At 40.5% G+C, this 27355-nt stretch overlaps 1 protein-coding gene and 1 pseudogene across 2 annotated transcripts in view; one reads left to right on the top strand and one right to left on the bottom strand.

The window, feature by feature from the left end:
* Nucleotides 1-27355, bottom strand: part of LOC138738226 (nuclear receptor subfamily 6 group A member 1) — a 323219-nt gene that overhangs the window by 284464 nt on the left and 11400 nt on the right. The gene's annotated exons all lie outside the window — the stretch shown is intronic.
* On the top strand, nucleotides 9623-10363 carry LOC138754072 (general transcription factor II-I repeat domain-containing protein 2B-like; annotated as a pseudogene).

Genomic DNA, 27355 nt, shown 5'->3' with positions numbered 1-27355 from the left:
TCAGGATTTATACACAACATTCTACAGTAAAACCCCTGGTATACAGAATTCAAGCAACCAACAAAAAAGGAAAATAAATTTAAAATTTTTAAATAAACAAGAAAATAATAGATAAATACGCAAGTTTAAAATTGTAAAAGTAAACATTCTCTGAAGTAACACAAACCTTTGGTGAAGATGGGAGCAAATATTCAGCCAGCAGGGTGCCTTGGTCATGCTTTGCTTGCAACAGCTGTTTGAATAAAGTTGTGTGAAACAATGGCATTGCCTAAGATGAAGAGCTGGTCGATACCGCTCGTCGTTGGGGTGACTCTCTTAAGGTGTCTCCATATCCCTGTTTAGTAAGCCACCCAGTCGGAAGCTTTATCTGCACACTTGGGGAGAGGGGATGGGGGTTAATTATCTATAATATTATAGTTCATCTTTCAGGCAGGAACCTGCAGATGCGGTGATGGTTAAATGTTTGCAAAGAATGTGACTGAAAATAAAGTGAAATGCTTTAAGGTTTATAATATTCATGTAAGTGAAGTTTGTTCAATGCAAGTAGAGTATAGTATTTTTGTCCTTTAAACTTTATCTTAATGCAGGTATATAAGTTAGGCATTGTAAGAGTAAGTCTCAAGCAACTAGAAAATACATTTATCTAACATATCAATCCCTACAGTGCCAGAAACCCCTACAAGGGTTTTAATGTATGTTTCACTCTATCTTAACAGATTGCTGCAAGCAGACTCGCATGTCACACATTGGCAATCAGGTGGAGCCCAGATTGTTATATTTATGCTTGGCTGGTCCAGTTCACTAGGCTTCTATACCCAAAATTGCTTAACATCTTCTCTAAGGCCAGAACACTTGAATGCTGATGGAGCAGAGTCACTTCTGATCATAACAACAGTGGAATATTATTTAACTATGAGAAGCCTAGATTGCAAATGACATTTTTTCCCCCAGGGTAAAATGTCACATATTGAAGGACACATGTTTAAAGTGAAGGGTAAAGTTCAAAGGAGATGAATGGGGCAATTTTTAAAAAAAAACACAAATGGTAGGTACAGTACTTTTGGACACAATTGGACCTGCTTTCAACCACTGCTCATGGCAGCATGTTTTGTTTTTCAGAGGTTTCTAGATAAACATGAATATGTAGGGAATAGTGGGGGGGTTATGCATCATGTGCAAGCAACAAAGTTTTAATTTGGACATCATGTTTGGCACAAACATTGTGGACCAAAGGACCCGTTCTGTGCTCTAATATCCATGTAGCCAATTGCCAACCTTCAACATGGGGTAGCCTGCAAACAAGTAAAGTTTTGTGCTTTCATTTCATCCCGAGTGGAATTAAAATCCTTATGAATCAAATGCCAGTGGTTGCCTTTAAAGAGCAATGGGCAAAAAAAAACATTTGTTTATGTTGTACACATTATCAGCTCTGGTATTGAAGGAGACAACAGCCAGTGGCAATGCAGTTCTTGTGTTGCTCTGAGGCTGTTGTGGTGACTGTGGTGACTTCATTTCAGTAAGTTTGACCTAATGGAAATGCAAACATTTCACATATTACTCTTAGAACAACATAGATTTGGTCTCTTGAAACCAATGGAGGATATTATCTCTTGTCCAGAAGACTCTCCCCTGTTGTCCAGCAACACACAGCCATGGCCTACTTTTCCAGTCCCTCTGAATTTCAACAGAAATATCTAGCATTACAGCCATGTGTGAAAGCAAATGACTGTTCCAAAATACTCCATACTAAATGCCCACAATTTGGAAAAAGATCCAATAATCAACCACTTTCAAACCACAAGTACAGCAGAAGTCTAACCAACAATGTATGAATAAGACTGTAGAACTTCCTTTCTGCTACAGATCCATGTTCAGTCTGTTTTTATGAAGTGGTCTCAATACCTGGACAATCGAGCTCCAAGTGGCAAGCTCACATTAAATTTGTGTTAAATTCTTCACATTATGATTACATTGACATTTACTGTGATGCAATGTATTCAGTCCAACTTGAACAGTAAATGTAGAATTGGAACCCAAAATACAACCCCAATGCACAAAGAAATTAATTTTGCATTTTACGTGAAGTTCAAAATAAAATAAAGTTTGATTCTTTAGCAATGCAAGCTATACATTTTACTGATTTTTATATATTCTATCAATTCAAATCTAAATAAAATGTTCAATTATAATAAATCATGAAATCCAATGTTTAAAATATTGGGTAATGAATTATCGGCAATAATATACAATTCTAATAGCTAAAACCCCATTTGTTGGATTCCAGCAAATGTTTTGCTTGTAATGCAGTTAGAATCGGGTGCACTCAACTTCCAAATCAAATCTTCCTATTAAAAAGCTTTATTTTTGTGGAAAACAGGTACAAGAACTCAGGCCTGCTAACTGATGTATTAAGCCATTAGCTAGAAAAGTACTATTGCTTGCTTTGAAATGTGAGTCCACCTGCTGTCTCACATTAGTCAAAAGGTAACTAGACCTATTGCAAAATAATAATGCAGATCATCCCAATTTCACAGGCAGCTGTTATGACATATTAAATGTGGAACAGTCAATACTCCGTTTCTATTTTTGTTTTCAAGGAATAGGAGAGGATGGTTGTTTGAGAATCATGGTCAATTTGAAGGGTTGGTGACTCTTCTCTGCCACCTACACACACTTGAGCAACTAAAATCTGGCCATTTGATCACCAGGAATATTAAGCACAATGTTGTGCTCTTAAAGCAATGTTTCTGATATTAGAATAGTTCTAGGAAGATCTCAATGAGATGCACATATATAGTTTCCTATACACACACACATTCCATCATTAAAACCTCTATGTTTAACTCTCCATTAAAATAAGTGAAACTTCTACCCAGCCATGAGTGATAGACTCGAGTTGTCATGAAAGAATGCTGCAAATAATAGTAAACTGCTTCAGTCTTGAAAATAATTGGAGAATCACTATTATCCCTAACAGTAACAAGCATTGAACACTATAATCTTCCATTAAGGATCTTAACTCTAACCCAACTCAAATTCCACAGAAATGCTGGAGGAACTAGAAGGTTATGCAAATCCATAGGAAGAAAAGAAATAACTTTTGGGCCTGAGCCCTTCTTCAAGAAGGGCACTGCCATGAAACATCAGTAATATATCTTTCCCTCCTACGAATACTGCATGAACTTCTGAGTTCCGCCTGCATTTCTGTGTTTTTACTACAATCACACGGTCTGCAGATTTGTGTTTTACTCAAACTCAGATCCCTATCAGAAATTCTGCTCTGAAAGCTCATGCAATCAAAGAGACTTCAGACGAACATGACCGAGACCTCATATTGACCCCAACCTTACCAATCCCAAATCCATTGGTTAAATTTCCATCAAAACTCATTAACAGATATGCAGTTCTTTTCTTGGATACTAATGCCATTCAGATTCAAATGAATTATGTAATTGCATTGGTAGAGTTGATCTGATGGTCTCCACATTATCCCCACAATTCATACCTAAATCCTTCCACATCACCAATCCTTATCCAACACTGTTTTGGTGAAGTTGGTTAGGTCCACTAAATCTGACTCAACCATGGCAAATCTGAATCCAACCTAATGTATTTGGAAAGTATCAGCTTCGGTGGGTTCAGAGAGAGACTAGTCTGGACACTGTTACAATCATAGAAACATAGAAGATAGGAGCAGGAGTAGGTCATTCGACCCTTCGAGCCTGCTCCGCCATTCAACGAGATCATGGCTGATCTTAAAGTTCAGTACCCCGTCCCCGCCTTCTCTCCGTAACCTTTAATACCCTTATACTGAAGAAATATATCTAATTCCCTCTTAAATATATTTAATGAACCTGCCTCTACTGCCCTCTGTGGCAATGAATTCCACAGATTCATCACCCTCTGGGTATAGAAATTCCTCCTCATCTCAGTCCTAAATGGTTTGCCTATTATCCTCAAACCATGGCCCCGGGTTCTGGATTTTTCTATCATTGGAAACATCCCATCTGCATCCATTCTGTCCAGTCCTGCCAGAATTTTAGATGTCTCTATGAGATCCCCTCTCAATCTTCTAAACTCCAGGGAGTACAATCCCAATTTGCGCAATCTTTCCTCATAAGTCATTCCTGCCATTCCAGGTATCAGCCAAGTGAATCGCCTCTGCACTCCCTCCATTGCAAGAACATCCTTCCTTAGATAAGGTGACCAAAACTGCACACAATACTCCAGGTGTGGTCTCACCAAGGCCCTGTACAGCTGCAGTAAGGTATCCTTGTTCCTATACTCAAACCCTCTTGATATGAAGGCCAACATACCATTTGCCTTTTTAACCGCCTGCTGTACCTGCATGCTCGCCTTCAGAGACTGATGTACAAGTACCCCTAGGTCTCTCTGCACATCCCCATCTCTTAATCTATTGTCAAAGGTAACTTTAATGAACACAGAAGACAAACAGGGGACAACGTCAAATGATACTTAATTCTCTACTAGTAAACAATACTGTAGACATTCACATTAGACCCAGGTTAGACTCCAATAGCAGTGGCCACCCATCCCCTACATGCTCCCACACATGCACACATTTCACAGACAGGGATTTTCAAACAAATTCCTGATTCTCTGTACCAATTGGGGTGCAGCTCTCTGCAAGCACTGATCTATCACAGAACTATGACTCAACTTAAGTGCAGTCCACACCTTACCCATGACTCCTCCAGCAATGCCCACAGTAGTAACCTGGCATGGAGTGATGTCTTGGACTTGACCAAGAGGCAGAAGGAGAGAAATGTGGTATGCATTGATGTTTTATACTGTTTTAGCTGGGTGTCTGGCCAATGATCTTACCGAGTCATTTAAATGTGCCACTGGTAAGGTGTGCATTCATGGGTGGCCAGGGTCCAACCTTGATCGGCAGGTGATTCGACTTCCAAAAAAGGTTTCGGACAGGGAAGCCATGCAATCATCTGCAATGCCTAATGTTCCAAACAGGGAGGCCACATGTTCCTCCAGAATCCACATACAACATCTGATGACTTCATTTGTTCCTCCATACACTACCATTCTAAAAGATTTACATAATAGTTATACAACACACAAGAGGCCCTTCAGCCCAACTCATCCATGCCAACCAACTCAGCATTCTTAGCTAATCCCATTTGCCTGCATTTGCTCCATATTCTTCCAAGCCCTTCCTATTTATATATTTGTCCAAATGTCTTTTGAACATTGTATACACCCCCTATTATACTTTCCTCTGGCAGCTCATTCCAGTTGCAGACCACCCTGTGTGGAAAATGGTGCCCATCAGGTCCCTCTTAAATCTCTCCCCTCCCACTTTAAACCTTCTGTATGCCCACTGGTATTAGAATTTTTAAAATGTAAGCATTCACTTTATAATAACAAATATCATTTGCAGCCCAAAAAAAGCACAACTGAAGACCCTTGCCCACTCCCTACTCATAGATGTTACCACCAGACCAAGGCACAATTAAAGAAAACATGGGAAAACACTTGGCAATCCCAGGTATTACCTACCATCGTCTCAGTGTGATCATCCCCACATGGCAAACTTAAAAAAGGCACCCAAGTTACATCATTACAGGTCTAGACCCTATACTCCGCTAAATATTATATTCTATCACCAGCGTCAAGCCAAACTTGATGAGTCTAAGCAATGTAACATAAGCAAAAAAATTCAGGAATCTGAAATAAAACCAGAAATTCCAAACATTTGCTTTATTCCAAGTCATGGTAAAATCCTCTGTGAACTCTTCATGAAATAATATTGTCATTCGGCCATGACACAGTGGATGATTTGAAACCAATGGCCACAAAACATGCCCCTGTCACTGACACACAGACCAACTTGAAACAGATGCATGAAAATGAGCTTTCCGAGACAAGGCCACATTTCCTCTCCAATCCCTTGTCAAGTAATTCATCCTGCCACTGAAAGAAACAAACTTGAAATCAATATCCCAAACAATCCTCCCTTACCTATTCACTCTTTGGCCAAATGTCCATCTGTCACTAACTAACACCAATTAAATCTTACCTGGATAGAGTACTGGCTGATTGATACACAATAGTTTCAGCAGAGTACATACCCAGACCAACACACAAAGTGGGGTTCTGTTGGGCTTGAGCCAGATGTCAATGTTAACTGCCTGTATTACTTAAGCTACATCATTCATTAGATTCTCAACAATAATCTCCTTCCTACAACAATTCATTGTTTACCCCAATACTTTCTCGTGCAACGGCAGGAAGTGCCACACTTTCTCCTCCCTCACCATCATTCAAGATTCCAACCAGCTCTTCCACATAAGGTAAAGATACATATGCACTTCCTCCAACCTCATCTATTGTATTCTGTGCTCCTGAAGTAGCCTTCCCTACATTAGTGAGGCCAAATGCAGACTTCAGGAACATTTCACAGAGCATCTACGCTCTATCCACAACAGCTACCCCTAGCTCAGAGTTGCTGCTATTTCAATTCCTCTTTCCACACCTACACAGAACTGCCTGTCCTGGGCCTTCTACACACAGCCAGAGTGAGGCCCAATTAAAATAAGATCTCATAATCCATCTGGGCAGGCTACAGCCCAATGGTAAGAACAGAGAATTTTCTAATTTCAGGAAATAAGCCCTGCTTGTTCTTCCCTTTTCAACCACTCCCACTCAACTACCCCTCCAATACATTTTCATTCCCCCTCCTTTGTTCCATCCCATCCACCCCCATCTCCCTTCCACTCCTCCTCAGTTCCATCTGATGTCTCTTTATACCACCATTCTCAACTTCTCCAGCACCAGCAATTTTTAATCTTCTAATCACCCATTCCACCATGTCTCAGCTTTTCCACAACCCCGTTTTCTCCCCCCACCCCTCAGTGTTTGGCATCTGTCAATCCTCTGTCTATCATGTTTCACCTCTTTCTGGTCCACCAATCCCATATGGGGTCCCTGCTCCACCCCATCCTTCTTACACTGGCTTCTGTTCTACATTTCCTGTCTTGATAAAGAGCTCCAGCACAAAATATTGACCATTCTTTTAGTCGTGCTTAAGTTGCTAAGCAGACTGTGTCAGCTTCAGATTCCAGCATCTGCAGTCTCCTGTGAATCCATATTTTATTTTTCTTGCAAAATATTGCAATGAGAAGGCTGAAAAAACAAAATTATCATCTTCAAGAGGTAAGGTTTTACATACTAATAAAGGCTGCTAACCAATATGTAATGATATGGTATTGTATGTACTGACCAGTACAGGCACAGGCTGGCCCACCCTCCTGATGACATCCTCTCCTCGACTCTTCCCTGGTTCCTCCCGTGACCTAGGCCATAAAGGTCAAGCCACCTCTTCCTTCCCTTCACTTCCCTAGCTTGGACCTGGGCCAGCAGTCTTGTGTGTAATAAAGCCTATCGTTCCCCTCAGTCTTTGTCTCTGTAATTATTGGGGAAACTGGTCATGCCCAACACATCATATCCAAGTCACCCCTACTGAAGCAGCTAATGAGATTGCCCCTATTTTTTCCTGATTGCAAGGATAAGTGTGGAGGAATAGCACAAGCAACTTTCAAATTTTTATGGTTCTTCAATTACTCATTCTCACAGGACAAGAAAAAAAATCCATTTTATATTCATCAATTCCCCCCTATAAACAGCATGATCTTGTCAGTTTATTTAAAATATGACAACCAGCCAATTTCAAAGTTAACTCTGGGTAACTTCCTATCAACTTCTAAAACAAGGGCCAGAGGAGTCTGGACACCTGACAAATATCCCAACATTGTTTAGACTACAGGGCTAAAGGGGGTTAACACAATGGATACAATTGGGATAAGCAACTTAGATCACATACTCATTTCACAATTGGCATAGGTAAAAATGGATGATGGGGATGAGGTGAGTGCTGGAGATGAATTATAAAAAAAAGATTTTGTAAAGTGACAGCAAGTGGTTAAGTTAAAGAGTTTAATGACTGAATAAGAAATTGCTGATGAAGACATGAAGGATGAACAATAATCTATATTCAGAAGAGCAGAGCTGGCTAGAAAAGATTCTTAGAAAGGGAAGGGAAAACTTAAATATCTAAAGACAATGATCTTGAGGGACAGAGAGCTGATCAAAGTCCAAAGGCATCTGAGACTTTCTACCAAGGGGATCAGAAATCAGGCTTTAGAGCTCTGGGTCAAAACAAACATTAAAAGGATAAGAAAATTCAGGAAAATAGATGACACAAAATCTACAATTCAATTCTAAATGCTTATTTGTTGTGAAAATTAGCTATATGGTTAAGAATGTGTATAGTGAAAAGAAAGGGGTGGCACAGTTAGTGCAGCATTATTATAGCGACAGTGACATGGGTGGAATCCGGCGTTGTCTCTAAGGAATTTCTACATTCTCCCCGTGACCGATGGGTTTCCTCCATATTCCAAAGATGTACGGGTTAGTAGATTAGTTAATTGGTCACAAGTTTAATTGGGCAGCACAGGCTCAATGGGCTTGTTACCGTGCTGTAAATCCAAATTAAAAATTAAAATAGAGACAACCAACGAGAGAGAAAAGGTCATTTTTCTTTTATTTGTAATCACATTTGGCACAGGCCCGTGCTGCACTTTTCCATGCTCTAAACAGTTTAAGTCCAAACAACTATATTCCATAACATTATTGTAAACAGCATTCAAATAGTCTCACTACTCCACAAGCATTTCAATTTTGATATAACAGATATGGATTCACAGCTATTATTGTGTGGCTGACAAACCATTAACTTTACAATCTCACAAGTACATGGCTTCTGTTTTGCTAGGTCTTCTCAAATAGTGATAAAAATAACTAGCATACAGATACCATCTGTTGTGCTACCTTTGTTGTGGAGTTAAATATTAATAAATATAAATGTTTAGAAAATTTAAACATTCTAAGTTTATTCTAAGTATATTCTATGTTGAGTACTCAGAGGTTAAAGAAAGGGTAAATATTTTAACATACTTGGCAAAGTTTACTACAATTTCAGTGAATATTTGAGATAACATAAAGTGACCTGGAGGTCTGAAGGATCAAAGCAATACCACACAGCCTGAGATGACAAGAATTCCCTGAACAGTGGCCAGCTGAAAAAGATTCTAATCCTGTTCTTATGCAAATTACTGTGAATTAGACTAGATTTTGCAAGCAAATTCTTTCTCATCAAGCAAGCTGTTTATCGACAGGATAAACATTTAAACCTATATTCAATGAAGAGTGAGATGGGTTTCTTCTATGTTCTACTCTTTGTTATTAAAATAATTGAACACTAACAAGGTGAAAATAATAAAATTACCAAGAACCACATGTGACCCTTATGACAAATAATATTTTACAATGCTTTGTTTAACCCATATCAAATAAACCCATATGTATTATTTGTTAAGAGCATGGTTACAATCTGTGACAGAGTAAAGCTAAAACATCTTAGAGAAAATTGAAGTACATAAACTACAAATACTTTAAGAATGTGTATTAAGAATGTCTTTTTTGCATATGTAGCCTACAAATAGAAATCCGTGCGTGCGCACACCTTGACCTTTATTCAGTTTACGAGTGTTATCCTACAAAAATGTCGGCTCATATTAAAACATAAATGCAGAATTTCACTGAGGTAAATGCATGCCTGGACAAGCTGGGACTGAAATGGGTCAGACTGGCAGGTGTTACAACGGATGGATGTCCAAATCTAATGGGGAAAAACGTTGGACTTTTGAAACAGATGCAAGATAAAGTGGCTGAAATCAACCCAGAACTGAAATCGGTATTCTTACATTGTATCATACATCAGAATGTGGTGTGTAAGTCAGTGCTAAAACTTAACCATGTTATTGATGTTGTAACTAAAATAGTTAACTTCATCAGAGCACGAGCATTAAATCACAGACAGTTTGTTGCACCCATGGAGGAGCATGAGATTGAACATGGTGATGTAGGCTACCACACAACTGTAAGATGGCTCAGCCGGAGCAAAGTGTTGAAAAGAGTTTGGGACCTGAAAGCAGAGATTCAAGTTTTGTGAAAAAGAAGGGCAAAGACAGACCAGAGCTCTCAGATGGGAACTGGATAGCAGATCTTGCATTTGCTGTTGATGTGACTGCACTGATGAATGAACTAAATACCAAACTGCAACATAGGGGCCTTTTTGTTCATGGAATGTACAGCCTGGTGAAGGCTTTCATGGGAAGGTTGCAATTTCTTTCAAGCCAAGTGGAGAGCAACACTCACTCACATGCAAACCCTGAAAGAAGTCATACCATCAGCTGATCACCTCCGCAGGTACTCATCCATGTTACGAGCACTGCGTGGAGAGTTTTCAAGACTTCCAAACAGTTGAGGGTGAAATGCACATGATGTCCTCTCCCTTTACCTGCCGTGTGGATAATGCACCCAGTCATGTTCAGCTGGAACTCACTGACCTGCAGTGTGATGATACTGGCAGAGCAGTTTAAGTCAGAATCACTGCTGGATTTTTACTCTTCTCTCAAGGAGAACTTTTCACACATGAGGAGGCATGCTCAGAAGGTGTTAGTTCTCTTTGAATCTACCTACATATGTGAACAAACATTCTCAGTGAAGAAGTTTAACAAATCCAGTTATAGATCCTCTCTCACTGATGATCATCTGTCAGGTGTCCTTTCCATATCCACCTCAGACATTCAGCCTGACTTCGATGCACTTGTTCAAGCCCAACAGAGACTAGATTTCTCCCTCTAAACAAAAATTAAAAAACAGCAAATGAGGTGGTTGGACTACAAACAAAATAGTAATAACAATTTGTATAAAGCTGATTTAATGCTGATCTTTCAAAAATGGTTCATTTCTGAACATGCACATTTTGTTTGAATAAATGATGTTTTGCCTAAGCTTATTTTCCATTGCTTAATCATCACATTTACTCTTACCAGTCGCATCTTGTCAAAACAATGTAATTTACTGCTTTTATAAAGAGATAGAATTAATATTAAGCATAATTTAGTTCAGCCTATTGGTCCTGCCCTCCACAATAATTTCTGTTTCTCATGTGGGCCCTTGGGAAAACTAATTGCCCACCCCTGTTGTACACCATACCTAAAATGTTACATGCTAAAACACACCAAGTCACGATCACCTTTGCTTATTAGAATACATCAGCCCCCCCAATTAAGCAATATCTAGATTGTAATTTCTATTTTCAAATCACTATTGCCCCCCCCCCATCTTTTCACACTTTATTTCAATCTCCTCTATCCCTATTGTGACAGAGTATATGTTTTTGGGAGTTAAATTGGGAAAGGTTTGTTAGAGTAGGTTACATACAAACACTTTTAAACAGATCTTATTTGAAATACTGGAGCTCTTCCCATCCTAGACATATCAGCTCCACACGTTTTGCAAGACCTTTGGAGTGCACTCAAGAGACTTCACTAATGGATTGTTGTTTACAAAGGGCAACAGATGAAAGATCTTGTTGGAGCTGCAGATTGTCTGGAAGAGAACTTGCTGCACTAAGAGGGTCATGTGGTTTTGCAAGCAGAGAAAGTCAAACAGGCTTTGTCTTGGGGGAGCGCACACAAGGGGGATCGAGAGAAGTAGCTGGGACTGGAGCGAGAGAAGTAGCTGGGACTGGAGCGAGAGAAGTAGCTGGGACTGGAACAGGACAAGCTGGCAAGCTTGTGGAAAGCCCCATTTGGAAGATGGCCAGGTCAAAGCCCTTGTGGTTCATGGAAGAGAAGAGGACTGGCTGTCTAATGTTTCACTTTGAATAAGAGAAACAAAAAGGCACTCTGTGGTGACCTGAAAGAAATAGGTTATCATCTCAAGAACCCTGAAGGGAGCAAGTTTTGTCAGCAAAACACTGAAATGGCTGATTAAAAAGGAATCAGTTGTGAATGTCTTGGATCAACAAATCTATGAAAACTGACAAAAACCTTCCTGAGCGGTAATCATTTACCTTTCAGGCACCAAAGCCAGGTGAGGTTTATAAATGTTAAGATTGGACTGTGAACCAAAGAACTTTTCTGAACTTACACACACTTGCACTTAGAAATAGAAGGGGGTTAAGTTAGGTTAGTTAAGTTAAAATGTGATCCTGTTTTTATGTTTAAAGATAATTAAAAACAACTTTTGTTTAAGTAACCATTTGTTTTGGTGAATATCTATTGCTGCTGGGTTTTGGGGTCCTCTGGGCTCGTAATATTATTCACCAACTTGTGTGAACAGACCTTTTTAAAAAGGTAGTAGGACAGGTTAGTTAAAAAAGATAAAGAGTTTATAGCAGGTTGTGCGCGAGCACAGCAAAAAGAGTGAGACAACAGGCTGAGAGCTTGAATAACACAACTGCTTTACTTTGAATTCTGCGCTGCAGCCTTTAAGGTGTCTGGTGCTGCCCCCCGCATTCTGGAACTTGTCTCAATGTAAGTTCGCACCCGGCTTTCCAGTCTGGACCAGAAGAGACAGTCCTGCGATGCCATCTTTGCTGCAGCTGCCCTGCTGACTGCACGTGACAAGCAGGGCTAGTTCACCACACAAAACACCCCCCACCCCACCAGAACCAGCACTAATGGTCTCAATGCATTGAGGGTGAGGTCTGCTGTCTCAGTGGGTGACCCCTAGGTACCCATGCGGTGTCCTGTACTAGTTGGGACAAGTCCAGGTGGCTGGTTTCAAAATGGTCCAGTGTGAACAGTTCCTCCTTGCCCCCAATATAGAGTGCAAAAGGGGATGAGTTTCTTTGCAGCACCCTGTAGGGTCCTTCATAAGGGCACTGAAGGGGAGTCCTGTGCGTGCCCCTTTGCACAAATGCATACTCACAGGAGGATAAGTCTCGGGGGGGGGGGGGGGGGGGTGGAGTTGCAGGGTGGCTGACATGTCTCAATGGTGCAAGGGAGCTCAATTTGTCTCGCAGCCTCTCCAGGATGAAAGTGGTGTCAGTGGTTTGATTGGGTGCTAAAGGAAGGAACTGGCCCGAGACTGTAAAGTTGAGGAGGCTCAGAGGTCATCCTTAGGCACCATTCGTGTCCCCAGGAGAACCCAGGTCAGTTCATCTACCCAGTTAGACTTCAGGAGCCATGCCATCAGTGCTGATCTGAGGGGATGATGGATGCGATTATCTAGCCCATTGTCCTGAGGATGGTAAGCCATGGTGTGATCCAGCTGGGTGCCCAGGAGCTTGGAGAGCTTGTTTCACAGGGCAGAGGTGAACTGAGTTCCTCAGTCAATCGTTATGTGTACTGGAACATCAAAACAGGAGATCCAGGTGGAGAGAAAAGCCCTGGTGCACACATTGGTGGAGACAACCAGGAGGGATATAGCCTTTGGCCATTGGGTAAACATGTCCACCACTGTGAGCAAGTAGTGCAACCCTTGGGAGAATGTCAAAGGCCAACTATGTCGAGGTGGACGTGCTGTAACCTGCGGGTTGGACAATCAAACTGCTAGACTTAGTGCTTGGGGTATGGCTGGACTTTTGCAGACTGGCAGGTTTTCACCCATTCTGATTTGCTTGTGTAGCCATGCCAGAAAAATCAGGAGGATACCAACTGCACTGTCGTGTGGATGGAGAGTGCGACAAACCGTGGCTCAGGTCAAAAACAAATTTCCTCCATTGGACAGGGACCAGCAGCCAGGGTTGGCCTGTGGAGACATTGCAGAGAAGCGTAGTGCCATTTGCATCAAGTGGGAGGACTTAGAGCTGCAATCTCATGACCACAATCCTGAAGCTGTGTGTTTCAGGGTCATTTTGCTGGGAGCAAGCCAGGTCATGGTAGTCGATGCCTTGCGATGTGTTGACCACTGGTCTGGCAAGTGCATCAGCAACAATGTTGTTTTCAAGAGAGATGGCAGATGGAGATTGTGAATTCAGAGACGTAAGAGAAGTGCCTCTGCTGTCAGGTGGACCAATGGGTCGGAGGACTTAGAGAAGGTGAAATTGAGTTGCTTATGATCCATGTAGACAGTGAATGACTCCCCCTCCAGGAAGTAGGGGATGGCCAGGTAGAGGGCTAGCAGCTCTCTGTGAACACCCTGTACTTCAGTTCAGGCGGTCGCATGTGGTGACTGAAAAAGGAGAGAGGTCTCCATGAGTCATTAATGAACTGTTCCAAGACAGCGCCTACTGTGTTGACTATGAGGTCTGGCGGTACGTTATTCGTGGGTGGACTAGCATCGTTGTATGGGCCAGGACCTCTTTGCTCTCCTCGAGAGCATCATGGGCTTCGTCTATCCATGTGAGCTCCTTTGTCGAACCCGACATGAGAGCAAGGGGGCGCATAATCTCAGCTGCTGTGGGAATGAACCTATTGTAAAATTCATTATGCTTACAAACTCTTGTACTCTACAGTGTCGTCGGTCTGGCAAACTGTCGCATGGCTTCCACTTTGTTGGGTATGGGTGGCGCCATCTTTGGTAATCCTGTGTCCCAGTAAATTTATTTCCTCGAGGCTGAACTGGCTCTTCGGCAGATTAATGGTGAGGCCGAACTGTGCAAAGCAGTTGAAAACCTGGCACAGGACTGTGATGAGCTCATCCGGTGTGCTGCTGGCTATCGGGATGTTGATGTAGATGAAAAGGAAAGGAAAGTCTCTGCCGATTGCATCCATGAGGAGCTGGAAAGTCTGTTCCACAATTTTCAAGCTGAAGGGCATGCGAAGATACTTGAAAAGATGAACGAAGTGATTATAGCGGTCTTCTGGACATCATTTGGGTGTACAGGGATCTAATGATATCCCCAGATCGTCACCTTTAGAGAAAAGCTTCGCGCCGTGGAGGTTTGCCACAAAAATCCTGGATATGGGAAATTTGGTAGAGGTTGGGCATTGTTGCATCGTTGAGGTATCTGTAGTACCCACAGGATCTCCAGCTGCAGTTGTACTTTGGTACCAATTGGAGAGGTGAGGCCCATGGGCTGTCAGAATGGTGTACAATGCAGAGTTCTTCCATGCATTTAAACTCTTCCTTGACGAGGTTGAGTTTGTCTGGACCTAGGCAGCAGTCTTCTGAATGCAATAGCAGGCCAGTGGTCGCAATGTGGTGCTGGACGCCATGCTTTGGCACGAAGGCAGTGAACTGAGGGCGCAGAATGGAGGGAAAACAAGCGAGGAGGCGGCTGTATTGGCCGTGTGGTGTCTCCACGGAAGCGACCTGGGTGGGCGGCTCGTTGGACATGCCAAGAGGCACCATCTGGAAAGTCTCTGAATGGACTAATCATCTGCCCTGGCGCTCTACTAGTAGGGAGTGTGCCCATAGGAAATCTGCACCTAATAGAGGCTTGTCCACCAAAGCCAGCGTGAAGGACCAATTGAAGGTGGTCTCGCCGAAATTCACCTCTTGCCAAAGGCTTTAATGGCATCGTTGGCAGTGTGCACGGAGGGGCCGAGAGGTCTCGTGCGTGTCTTGAGTGACATAGGAGGAATGACGCTTATCTCTGCCCCCTTGTCCACGAGGAATCTGCAGCCTGAGATCCTGTTCCAGACATGGAAAAGGCTGTTCAGTTGGCTTGCTGCCGCAGCCACTAACTGCGGCTGGCCCTGTTGTTTCCCGGAAACAGTCACAGCTGGCAGCACCTAAGAGCTGATGCCCCTAATGTTGATGGTAGAAGCACCATTTTGGGTCAGACCTTTCTGTTCTCTGGCAGAGGGGGGCCTGCTCATGTGGTGGCAGCCATGTAACGTGGTTAATTGAGTTTATGGCCTCACATTTGGAGCAGTAGAGAACATCTGCTCATGCCACAACCTTGCACGTGTTGCTGAAATCCACGTCAGCCAATAGGAGTCTGATGTCTTCAGTCATTTGCTAGAGGAAAGCCAACTCAAACATGAAGCAGGTTTTGTGCCCTTCTGCCAGTGAGAGTATTTTGTCCATGGGGGCAGACAGAGTCCTATTGCTAAGGATGTGCAAGTGAAAGAGCCTGGCGGTTCTTTCGTGTCATGAATGCCCTTGAATGCTAATGAGGAGGTTTTTAAGAGCCATGTATTTACCTTCTGGTGGCACCTGGAAGAGGTAATCGACCAGTGAGGCTAGTTTCCTTGTCGAGCGAGCTGACGACATGGAAGTATCTCAACGAATAGGAAGTTATCTGATCTGTAACTGGGCCTCCACTTGGCTAAACCAAGTGTGGGGCCTGTTCGTCCAGAATGTTGACAGCTTCGACGCAAGGGCACCTACAGGTTCCATTGTGCCGAGTCTTCAGGATGTGTGACTCGTCGGGGTCACCAATATAGCAGGCTGTGCGCGAGCACAACAAAAAGACAGACAACAGGCTGAGAGCGAGTAACACAACTACTTTATTTTGAATTCTGAGCTGCAGCCTTCAAGGCTATGTCTGATCCCACCACCCAAGTTCCAGAACTTGCGTCATGCTGACCTAAGCGTGCACACATTCTTCCGGTTTGGACCGGAAGAGACAGTCCCGCTGCGCCATCTTTGCCGCAGCTGCCCCACTGACTGCGTGTGATAAGCAGGGCCGGTTCACTGCTACAACTATGTGAGTCGCAACAAGCTTTTATTTATTCACTTTGGCAAAGAACAGCAAGTTTTGCAGAGAACACAAATATCTGTACAATGTTATTAGGCCACAGTTGAGGCACTGCAAATGTTTGGTTCACATTATAAGAAAATTTAGATTGCAGTGAAGAAGGCGGAGAAGTGATTTAGGAGGATCACAGGTTGGAAAGATTTTTGTCATGGGAAGTGATTGAGGTTTTTTCGTTTGGAGATGAGAATCCCATGGTTAAAATGGAATATGATATTTTTGTTGTTGGCTCATATTTAAGGGAGAGTCAAGAAAACTGAGTATAAAGCTAGACTACTTTCAGATCATTCACCCCTGCTATTAGCAATAGAATTGGAGGACATCCCGCCAAGAACATATAGATGGAGGTTAAACCCCATGCTACTTAAAAGGCGGGAATTTAGAGAGTTTAGTGAATGCCAAATTAAAACACATTTTGAAATAAACACAGAATCAGTTAAAGATAAATTTATACTATGGGATGCAATGAAAGCCTTCATTAGAGGACAGATAATAAGCTATGTAACAAAGATGAAAAAAGAATACAATCAGGAAATAGAGCAGCTGGAAAGGGAGATAGCAAGTCCAGAAAAGGACCTAGTGAAAAGGGACGATATAAAAAGAGAGAATTGGCGGACTAAAAATATAATATGAAACATTACAAATTTACAAGGTGGAGAAGAACATAATGAAAACAAAGCAAAAGTATTACAAATTGGGAGAAAAAAAAACACAAAATATTGGCCTGGCAACTTAAAACAGAACAAGCTAAAAGAAGCTACAGCATCAAGGAAAAATGACAAACAAATCACATATAACCCAACAGAGATTAATGAGAACTTTAAGGAATTTTATGAACAACTATACCAAACTGAGAATGAGGGGGAAAATTATAAGAGTTTTTAGCCAAAATTGAACTGCCAAAATTGCAAGTAGAGGATCAAAGCAAACTGATAAAACCGTTCGAAACAGAGGATATATTAAAAAAGCTGCCAAACAATAAAACACCAGCAGAGGATAGATTTCCAATAGAATTTTATAAAACATTTAATGAGTTATTAATTCCTCCTCTCCTGGAAGTAATGAATCAGGGAGAAGAAACACAAAACTTACCAGACTCATGCAAGACAGCAATAATTACAGTAATACCAAAGATGGGGAAGGATCCATTATACAGACCAATATCCTTACTTAACTCAGATAAGATAATAGCAAAATTATTAGCAAACAGATTGCCCGACTGAGAACCAAAAATATTAAAACAAGATCAAACTGGATTTGTCTAGAAAAGACAAACAGTGGACAACGTCTGTAAATTTATTAATTTAATTCACGCAGCTCAAGGGAGTAAAGAAACCAATGATAGCAGTTGCCTTAGATGTAGGAAAAACCTTTGACAGGCTAGAGTGGAACTACTTATTTAAAATGTTACAGAAGTTCAATCTGCCAGAAAAATATATTAACTGGATTAGAGCATTATATAATGGACCATTGGCAAAGGTAGTAGTAAATGGATATGTATCAAACCAGTTCAAATTAAGTAGATCAACAAGGCAGGGATGTCTATTATCCCCCTCATTGTTCTCCTTAGCAATAGAACCACTGGCAGAGCTTATAAGAAAAGGGATAAAAATAAAGGAGAAGGAATATAAAATCAGTTTATTTGCAGATTACATCATATAGTATATAGTATACGTAACAGAACCAGAGAAATCAATAAAAGAACTACATAAGAAATTGAAGGAATATGGAGAAATATCAGGGTATAAAATCAACACAAATAAAAGCGAAGTGATGCCAATGAGTAATGCAGATTATACAGAACTTAAAAAATAATCTCCATTTAAATGGCAAGCACAAGCAATTCGATACCTAGGAATTAGGTTAGACAATAACTTAAACCACTTGTACAAATTAAATTATCAGCCAATAATAAAGAAATTACAGGAAGACTTAGAATATTGGAAAGAATTGCCACCAACATTGATAGGGAGGGTGAACTGCATTAAAATGAATGTGTTCCCAAGTATACAATACTTATTTCAAAAGTTACCAATTCCCTTTAACAGAGAAATTCTTAGTTGAACTAAGGAGAATAACAAGGAAATTCTTGTGGAAAGGGGGGAAAACTGAAGGTAGCACTAGATAAATTAACAGAGAGGTATAACCAAGGTGGTTTGCAGTTACCAAACTTCAGAGATTATTATAGAGCCGCACAATTACGGTACTTATCAGATTTTTACCAGACTAGAGAAAAACCAGATTGGACTTAGACAGAATTAAGAGAGAAGGTACGAAAAGCTGGTGCAATTTAACAGCTCACCAGTATTGCATTATTTACTTAATATATGGAAGAACATACACATAGAAAGGAAAAAAAATAAATTACCAAATACCAAAAATGCTATTGACACAAAATTCACTAATCCCTTTTACAATAGATAACCTAACCGGAGAGAAAAGGAATCAAGAGAATAGAAAATTGTATTTAGGGAAATAATTTATTAACATTTGAACAGTTGAAGGACAAATATGGAATAACTCAAGGAACAATGTTTCCATACCATCAACTGAAATCTTAAAGGATAAATTAGGAAACAGATTGAGATTACCAGAAGGAAGCAGCTTTGAATATGTGATTACAGATACAATGATAATTAAAAGATTTATAACAAATATGTACATTAAGCTGCAAGGTAAAGAAAATTATGAAATAAGGAATAAACCCAAACAAAAGTTGGAAAAGGACTAAAATATAAAGATAAAGAATGAAACGTGGAAAGTTATCTTCTGGAACTATGAAGAATACAATAAACACAAGGTTACGTATGATACAGTATAATTGGTTACACAGGTTATATATCAGTCCTCAAAAATTAAAAGAATGGGATCCAACAATATCAGATAGATGTTTTTGCTGTAAAAATGAAATGGGAACAACAATACATGCAATTTGGGCATGTACAAAAGTGAATACATTTTGGGAAGAACTAAATCAGATATTAAATAAAATCACAAAAAACAACATACCAAAAAATCCAGAAAGTAGTAAAGAATTAGGTCTCAAATTGGATAAAGCACAAAAAAAAAGATTAATTATGAAAGCCTTAGCAATAACAAAAAAATGTATAATGTCAACTTGGAAAATGGAAGAGAACCTGCGAATACAGCAATGGTACATGGAAATGATTAAGTGTATTCCATTGGAAAAAATAACATTTAAAAAAGACAAAGTTACATTGTTTGAACAAATTTGGGAACCATACATGGAACATAACAGAAAGAGCTTGCCTCAGACCTCCATCTCCTAAAATGATAAGAAGATACAAAAACGATTAGATTTAGTGTGTAAAAGTAGATGACACATTTTTCTTGTCTTTGTCCTTTGTGGGAAGATGTTGTTTTATGGTTTTATTGTATTGTACATGTTTAATATTTATTGGTTTTGGAGGGGGGTGGGAGGGAAGGGGGGAGAAAAGGGGGAAATGTCGCTGTGTATATTTAATGAGAAACATCTGTACATATTTTAGTTGATATAGTTCATAGTGTGATAAAAAATTATAATAAAAAATGGAATATGGCTAGTAAGAACAGTCTCTAACAATAAATTGCACTGTATGTACATTGCACTTCTTAGTTACAACAATAAGTGTTGCTGCAATTTTGAACAACTACTAGACTGACTATTAAAAATGTTATACTCATCGATAAAAGTATTTACCTCAGTTTTAAAATGTTTACTTTAGTTGATTAAACATGGCGAAACCAAAAAGACAGAAAATAGCAAAGGAGTGCCAAAAATTTCAGACACTTTGGGAAAGTGAATACTTTTCACAGAAGTGTGTTTGTTTGATTTGCAAAGAATCTGTTAACTTTAATAACCAATCTACAGATTTACACATTGCATCATCATCATTAGGTTGGACATTTGGGCCATGAACTGTATTCACAGAGTTGTGAAGGAATGTTGGAGACTGCCTTGTCCCTTTCTTGATCTTTTCTCCTGTTCTTATTTTGCGACCCAGGTTTTTATTTTGCACTGCTTTTAGAAAGAGGGTTTTTTTTGTATTTAAAGAGCAGATACAGAAATGCGTTCTGTAATATGTGAGCACATCAATAAAATTATTGCGATGTCAACAATTAAACTGTTCAGTAGTGTCATAGTTATTTTGATAGAAAATGAATTTTTGATGGCACAGGGGTTTTTTCTGGTCTAAAAACACAATTTTTCTTGCAGTGTAACTGGGTGAAAATGACAGGCTTAATATTGTAACTCTTTATATTTTTTTTGTGCATGCTCCACAACCAAAAACATTTTGTCACCCCTGGTTTAAGGGATCAAAAATAGGAAGGCAGAAATTTATAGTACAAAAACAGAAAATGCTGGTCAGACAGTATCTGTGGGAAAAGAAATAGAGTTAAGGTTTCAGGTTGGGGAAAATGGAGCCAAGAGTATTTCCAGCATTTTTTAAATTTTTCTTTTAAATTTTCAGCATTACAATTTTATTTATTTTCTCACAGATTTATATAACTGGTAGAACGATCAGATGGGTAGAAAAGATGAATAAGGAAAGAAAGATTTTTTTTTAAAAACCAAATTCTACCAGCAATTCTGGAGATAATTAAACAATCCAGTAGTGGCTAATATTTATTAATAGTGAAATCCCGCTATAATGTGATGGTTTGGGTCCAAAAAAAATCATGAAAAAAAGCAGGGTCATGCTAAATCAGGGTCATGAAAAACAACATTTCAAAAAGAACTCATGTACAATACCTGCATTTGCAATCATCTTTTATTTATTACAATAATCATTTTATTTCTTAAAACAATCAAGTGTTCATTGCCTGAACACAGCATGTCGCTGGCTGCAAGCGAAATCCAAAATGCCTCTGAAGTCCACATCTTGGGTCTCCAGCCAACATAGGCTAATCTCAAGGTACTCAATTGCTTCAGACACTTTTGGAGACGGGGGCTCCTCATTGTCATCCTCCTGTGGTTCAGGAACCAGTGCTATAGTAATATTACAGACAATCTCAGAGTCCATCAGATGCTCATTTGTCGAGCATTCGTCATTGGCAGAGTACCACTGGTGCAAATCCTCTTTGCTAATTTCAAACAGCCTCTGCACCTCATCCACCTCTTCATCTGTGAAGCCATAGAATCCTTCCTTTTGTGGACTGCCGAGATGAAAAGGCTGGACCCAGACCCTTCTCCCAGCATATTTTCCACACTCGAGCTGACTGCTGCCCAGACCTTCCCACCTAAGTGGCAAACTTCCTTAACGTTCATGCTTTTCAGACAGTCTTCCGGAGTTGTTGATTCATCTACAATCTACTAATTAATTCACTCCTGTAATTCTGCTTGAACAAAGAGATTATCCCCTGATCTAGTGGCTAGATCTTGGATGTAGTGTTCTTTGGGAGGCAAGAAACTCTGATCTTTCTGTCGTGGCTTAATAAACTGGCAGCTGAGCAGGACAGTGTCAAGCAAATAGAGCTTTGAGTTCTAGCTTTTGCTTACCAATTCTCAAAGATAACACTAGTCATTGCTGCTATGTGTGTATTCAAACAGTAATAACTTCACATTGACATGGTGGAAACAGCAGGGCGAACTAAATTTTTGCCAATTATATAACAATCACAACACAGAAACAAGCCATTTTGGCCTTCTAGTTTGCACCAAATTAAGTACTCTCCTCTAGTCCCACCTACCTGCACCCTACCCATAACCCTCAATTCCCCTTCCATCCATACACCTATCAATTTTTCCTTAAATGTCAAAATTGACCCTGCTGCCACTACTCCCGGAAACTCATTCCACAGAGCCACCACTTTCCGAGTAAACAAGTTCCCCCTCATGTTACTTCTAAACCTTTGTCCCTTAACTCTCAACTCATGATTTCTTGTTTCAATTTCTCCTCTTCTTCTTTGGCTTGGCTTCGCGGACGAAGATTTATGCAGGGGTAATGTCCACGTCAGCTGCAGGCTCGTTTGTGGCTGACAAGTCCGATGCGGGACAGGCATACACGGTTGCAGCGGTTGCAAGGGAAAATTGGTTGGTTGGGGTTGGGTGTTGGGTTTTTCCTCCTTTGTCTTTTGTCAGTGAGGTGGGCTCTGCAGTCTTCTTCCAAGGAGGTTGCTGCCCGCTGAACTGTGAGGTGCCAAGATGCACGGTTTGAGGAGATATCAGCCCACTGGCGGTGGTCAATGTGGCAGGCACCAAGAGATTTCTTTAAGCAGTCCCCCTCATGTTACTTCTAAACGTTTGCCCCTTAACTCTCAACTCATGATCTCTTGTTTCAATTTCTCCTACTCTCAAGGGAAAAGCCTATCCACATCAACAGTATCTATCCCTCTCAATCTTAAATACCTCTATCAAATCCTCTCTCAACCTTCTATGCTCCAAAGAATAAAGACCTAATTTGCTCAATCTTTCTTTGTAATCTAGATGCCGAAACCCAGGTAACATTTCTATAAATCTTCTCTGCACGCTCTACCTTTTGATATCCTTCCTATAATTCGGTGACCAGAACTGCACACTGTGCTCTAAATTTGGCCTCACCAATGCCTTGTACAGTCTCAACATCACTTTTCAACTCCTGTATTCTATACATTGATTTATAAAGGCCAGCATATTCAAAGCTTTCTTCACCATCCTATTCACATGTGATTCTACCTTCAAGGAACGATGCACTGTTATTCCTAGATCTTTCTGCTTCACTGCATTCTTTTTTTCTTGAATATTTTTTATAGTTTTCCATGTTCGGACTCAACAGTTTACAACAGTAGCTACAAATATGTACCATATACAACTTATCCAATCTATGCAAGTTTTCGATAGAATTCAAACCCAATATACCTTTCCCTCCCCATTCTGTCAACATCAAACACAAACAACAACAAAAAAATGAACATTTAAGACATTAAAACATCCATAAACATAGGAATAAATCATATCGGGGAGTTATGGGTCTGGTCTGGTCCAGCAGCCAGAGATCAGGCTGATTTTCCTTTTATTTCCCCCCAACTTTCCCTGGCTGGGCTAAGGTAGACCCCTTATATTCCCCCCCCCCCCACCTCCAGAATTGGGGAGGGATTGGAATGAGCTGGGCCCCGAAGCAAAATTGTCCTTTTCACAGTCACGGTCCTATATGGTTCAGGTACGACTGACAAATTTTTTGGAAGGTGCCGTACCTTCCCTTCAGGTTATAGGTAATTTTCTCCAGGGGAACACAAACTTGCATCTCCTTGTTCCATTGCATAATACTTAGGCAAGAGTCGGACTTCCAGGTAACCATTATGCACTTCCTGGCCACTGCCAAGGCAATCATTACAAATTTAATTTGGACAGCATTATAAATCTTATGTCCATTATGTTGCCCAATAGGAACAACTCAGGATCCTGTGGAAATTCCTTAACCATAATTTTCCCTAGGTCTTCGCCTAGTTCTGCCCAGAAGGGACTCAACTTGGTACATGTCCAAGTCACATGCACAAAGGTTCCTGTCTCAATGCCACATCTAAAACCCTGATCAGACAGCTCCAGCTTAGACCTGTTAACCTTTTGTGGCATCAGATACAGCTGGTGCAAGAAATTATACTGCACCAGCCTGTTATCTCCCATTGATTACCACAGTCATGCTAGTCTGACATATGAACAACAACTGAGTGATGCTGGTCCAACCCCCACCTGTCTCAATTTATGGAGACCTTGTTTGGGTCCTTACGCTTGAAGCAGGAAATACATTGCTGAAATGAATTTTCATGTGATCCCTGTTTGAATCACAGTCTCTATGTCACTGCACTTTGGTAGGGGCATAGTTGGACATAATATGTCCCGTAGAAAAGATCTTATCTGAAGGTAGCAGTGGAATGTATTGCTTGACAAATAATATTTCTGCATAAGCTGTTCAAATTACATTAACTGTCCATGCTCATAACAGTCCTCTATGCACCTGATGCCATTCCTACACCAGGTGTCCAAGATCTTGTTTCCCACTAAAGGTATTAACAATTTTGAAGTCAGGGGCATTTCTGGGGACAGCCCCAGTTTTATTTCTAAATATCGATTAATGTCACTCCAAATATGAATAATTTGCTTTAATATGGGGCTGAGTGTTTATCCAGATAGCAATTTGGCATCCCATTTGTAAATAAAGACCTCTGATACCCTCTCGTCTAAGTGCAGGCCAATTTGTACCAAGGATGGTACCTCTTCCACACCCTCCCCCAAAAGAGTGATGAGATGTACCTCGACTAGGCTGCCCAATATATATATATATTTATATATATATATATATATATATTTATACAAATATATATATATATTTATACAAATATATATATATATTTATACAAATATATATATATTTATACAAATATATATATATATTTATACAAATATATATATATTTATACAAATATATATATATTTATACAAATATATATATATTTATACAAATATATATATATTTATACAAATATATATATATATATATATATAAATATATAAAAAGTCCAGCATCTGCAATCCACCCAAACTATAGTCCCAGGTTAATTTCTCCATAGAGACTCCGGCTACTTTCCCGTTCCATAAGAATGTTCTTAACCATGAAAGCAAGGCTTGAAAAAAAAAAACAACAACCCTGGGCAATGCCACAGACAAGGTTTGAAATAAATACTGAAGTCTTGGCAATACATTCATTTTCACACAGTTGACTCTGCCCACCAGTGTTATGGGTAGGGACATCCATCTGTTTAGGTTCTCCTCAACCTCTCAGCAAGGGGGTATAATTTAATTGGTACAGATTATTTAGATCATTATCTATTTTGACTCCTCTGAACTTAATCCAGTTTTATGGCCACTTTAGGTAACTTTTTTTAAAAAATATATACAACTATTAGCTATAATCCCTTCCTGTAAGTGGCATAATCTCACTCTTGTCCCAATTGATCTTGTATCCAGAGTTCTCCCCATAGTCTTCCAATATCAGTACATCCCATCGGCAAATCAACTGATTTTGTGTTCTTCCTGGCCTACCTGAAACCTCTTAATGTCTGAATCCTGATGAATGGCCTCAGCCAACTACTCCATAGCCAGTACGAACAGAGCTGGAGATAGTGAGCATCCCTGTCTGTTTGATCTTGTGATTGGGAAGGCTGAAGAAATTTTCCCATTGGCCACAATCTTCGCTCTTATCCAATTAATAAAAGTTGGCCCTAGCCCCATTTTCTCCAAGACTTTAAATAAAAAGTTCCACTCTAATCTATCAAATGTCTTTTCTGCATCGAGCGCCACAGCGAGACCCCTCTCATTTCTGGTTTGTGCCAGGTGCATTGTAGTCTGCCCACATTATCTGGCACCTGTCTTTTTTGTACAAAGTCCACTTGTTCTTTGTTAATTAGTTTTGGCAAATGCTTCACCAATCTATTTGCCAGGGCTTTGGCTATCATCTTATAGTCCACGTTTAATACCAAAATAGGTCTATAAGAGGACGGTTTGAACAGTTCTTACCTTTTTTCAAAATCATTGTAATGATTGCTGTCGAAAAAGATTCCGGAGTCTATGAGTCTTTACTGCCTAATCTATCACTTCCATATACCTTCCCCATAACCAGTCCCTTTCCTTCATCAAGGTATTTATCTTCCTTCCCATTTATAACATCTTCAGTTGTCCCCACTCTTTCCTCAACTTCTGATACCCTTCCTAGTAATCCTGAAAGGGCTTCTTGCATTTTATCTTCAGCCCTTTTTTCCATGAAGTTGAGTGTTTTCATTATATCACACAGGGAGGGAATTTACCTCTGTAACTGAGCCAACACTGCCTGGATCAACCTCACCCGCAGCTCTAACCAACCTGCAACAGGATCTGCCACCAGTGTTAGTCTCCTCGTCAGGCCAGATGCTGCCTGGCTCCTCTCGACCCAGGGCTGGACCCGCCACCAAAACCGGAAAGCTGCGACACTTCCCTCGGGGTCAGATCCAGTAATGAAAACCCCAACCTCCTCATACGCCGGCTTGGGTCAGTCATCACGGTGCCCTGCTCCCCTAGGTCGCGACCGTCACTTGGATCTCCCGTGCCACAGGGACGCTCCCTCTGACCTTCCCATTGCAGGAAAGGGGGGGGGAGAAATCCAAACCCCTCTCTTCCTCCTCTACGTGGGATCTTCTGCTGCTACCCGCTGGCCTTGGTGACATCCTCTCTCGAGACTGGGAACTCCTGCTGAGCAGGCTGCACACTTGAAGTGGTTGTTCCTTCAGTGGGCCTTGACACCATTTTCCTCGCCACAAGTCTCCTCCACTCTGGTCTTCTGCTTAAAAGGTTCTTCTTCACGATTTATTTGATGTGGACTTGCCTTTTATTGTCATTTTTATATTCTTGATCTGTTCCCATGCCCTTTATGATTATTTTGAAGTTTTCTTCCGTTAATTTTCTTTCCATGTTGGGAGCTCTGGGATTCTGCCTCCTATTTTCTCTGCATCTTGCGACCACCCCCCTACATTCTTCAATACCCTCCCATTTACTACTCATCTCCTGTTTTGAATATTCCTACCAAAATGAAGCACTTCACACTTATCAGCATTAAATTTATCTTTTAGCCCACATTGCTCTGCAATCTTCGAAAACCTTCTTCATTATCCACAATTCCACCTATTTTAGTATCATCTGCATATTTACTAATCAATTTACCACCCAATCATCCAGATCATTAATGTATATGACAAACAACAATGGACCCAATACAGATTCCTGAGGCACACTGTTCGTCATCAGCCTTCAATCTGACAAACATTTATTCATTATGACTCTCTGGCACCTCCCTTCCAGCCACTGTTGAA

The sequence above is a fragment of the Narcine bancroftii genome, chromosome 1, assembly GCF_036971445.1.
Source record: "Narcine bancroftii isolate sNarBan1 chromosome 1, sNarBan1.hap1, whole genome shotgun sequence".
Lineage (NCBI taxonomy): Eukaryota > Metazoa > Chordata > Chondrichthyes > Torpediniformes > Narcinidae > Narcine > Narcine bancroftii.
The sequence above is the reverse complement of the archived record's forward strand: the minus strand, read 5'-3'. Positions and strand labels throughout refer to the sequence as shown.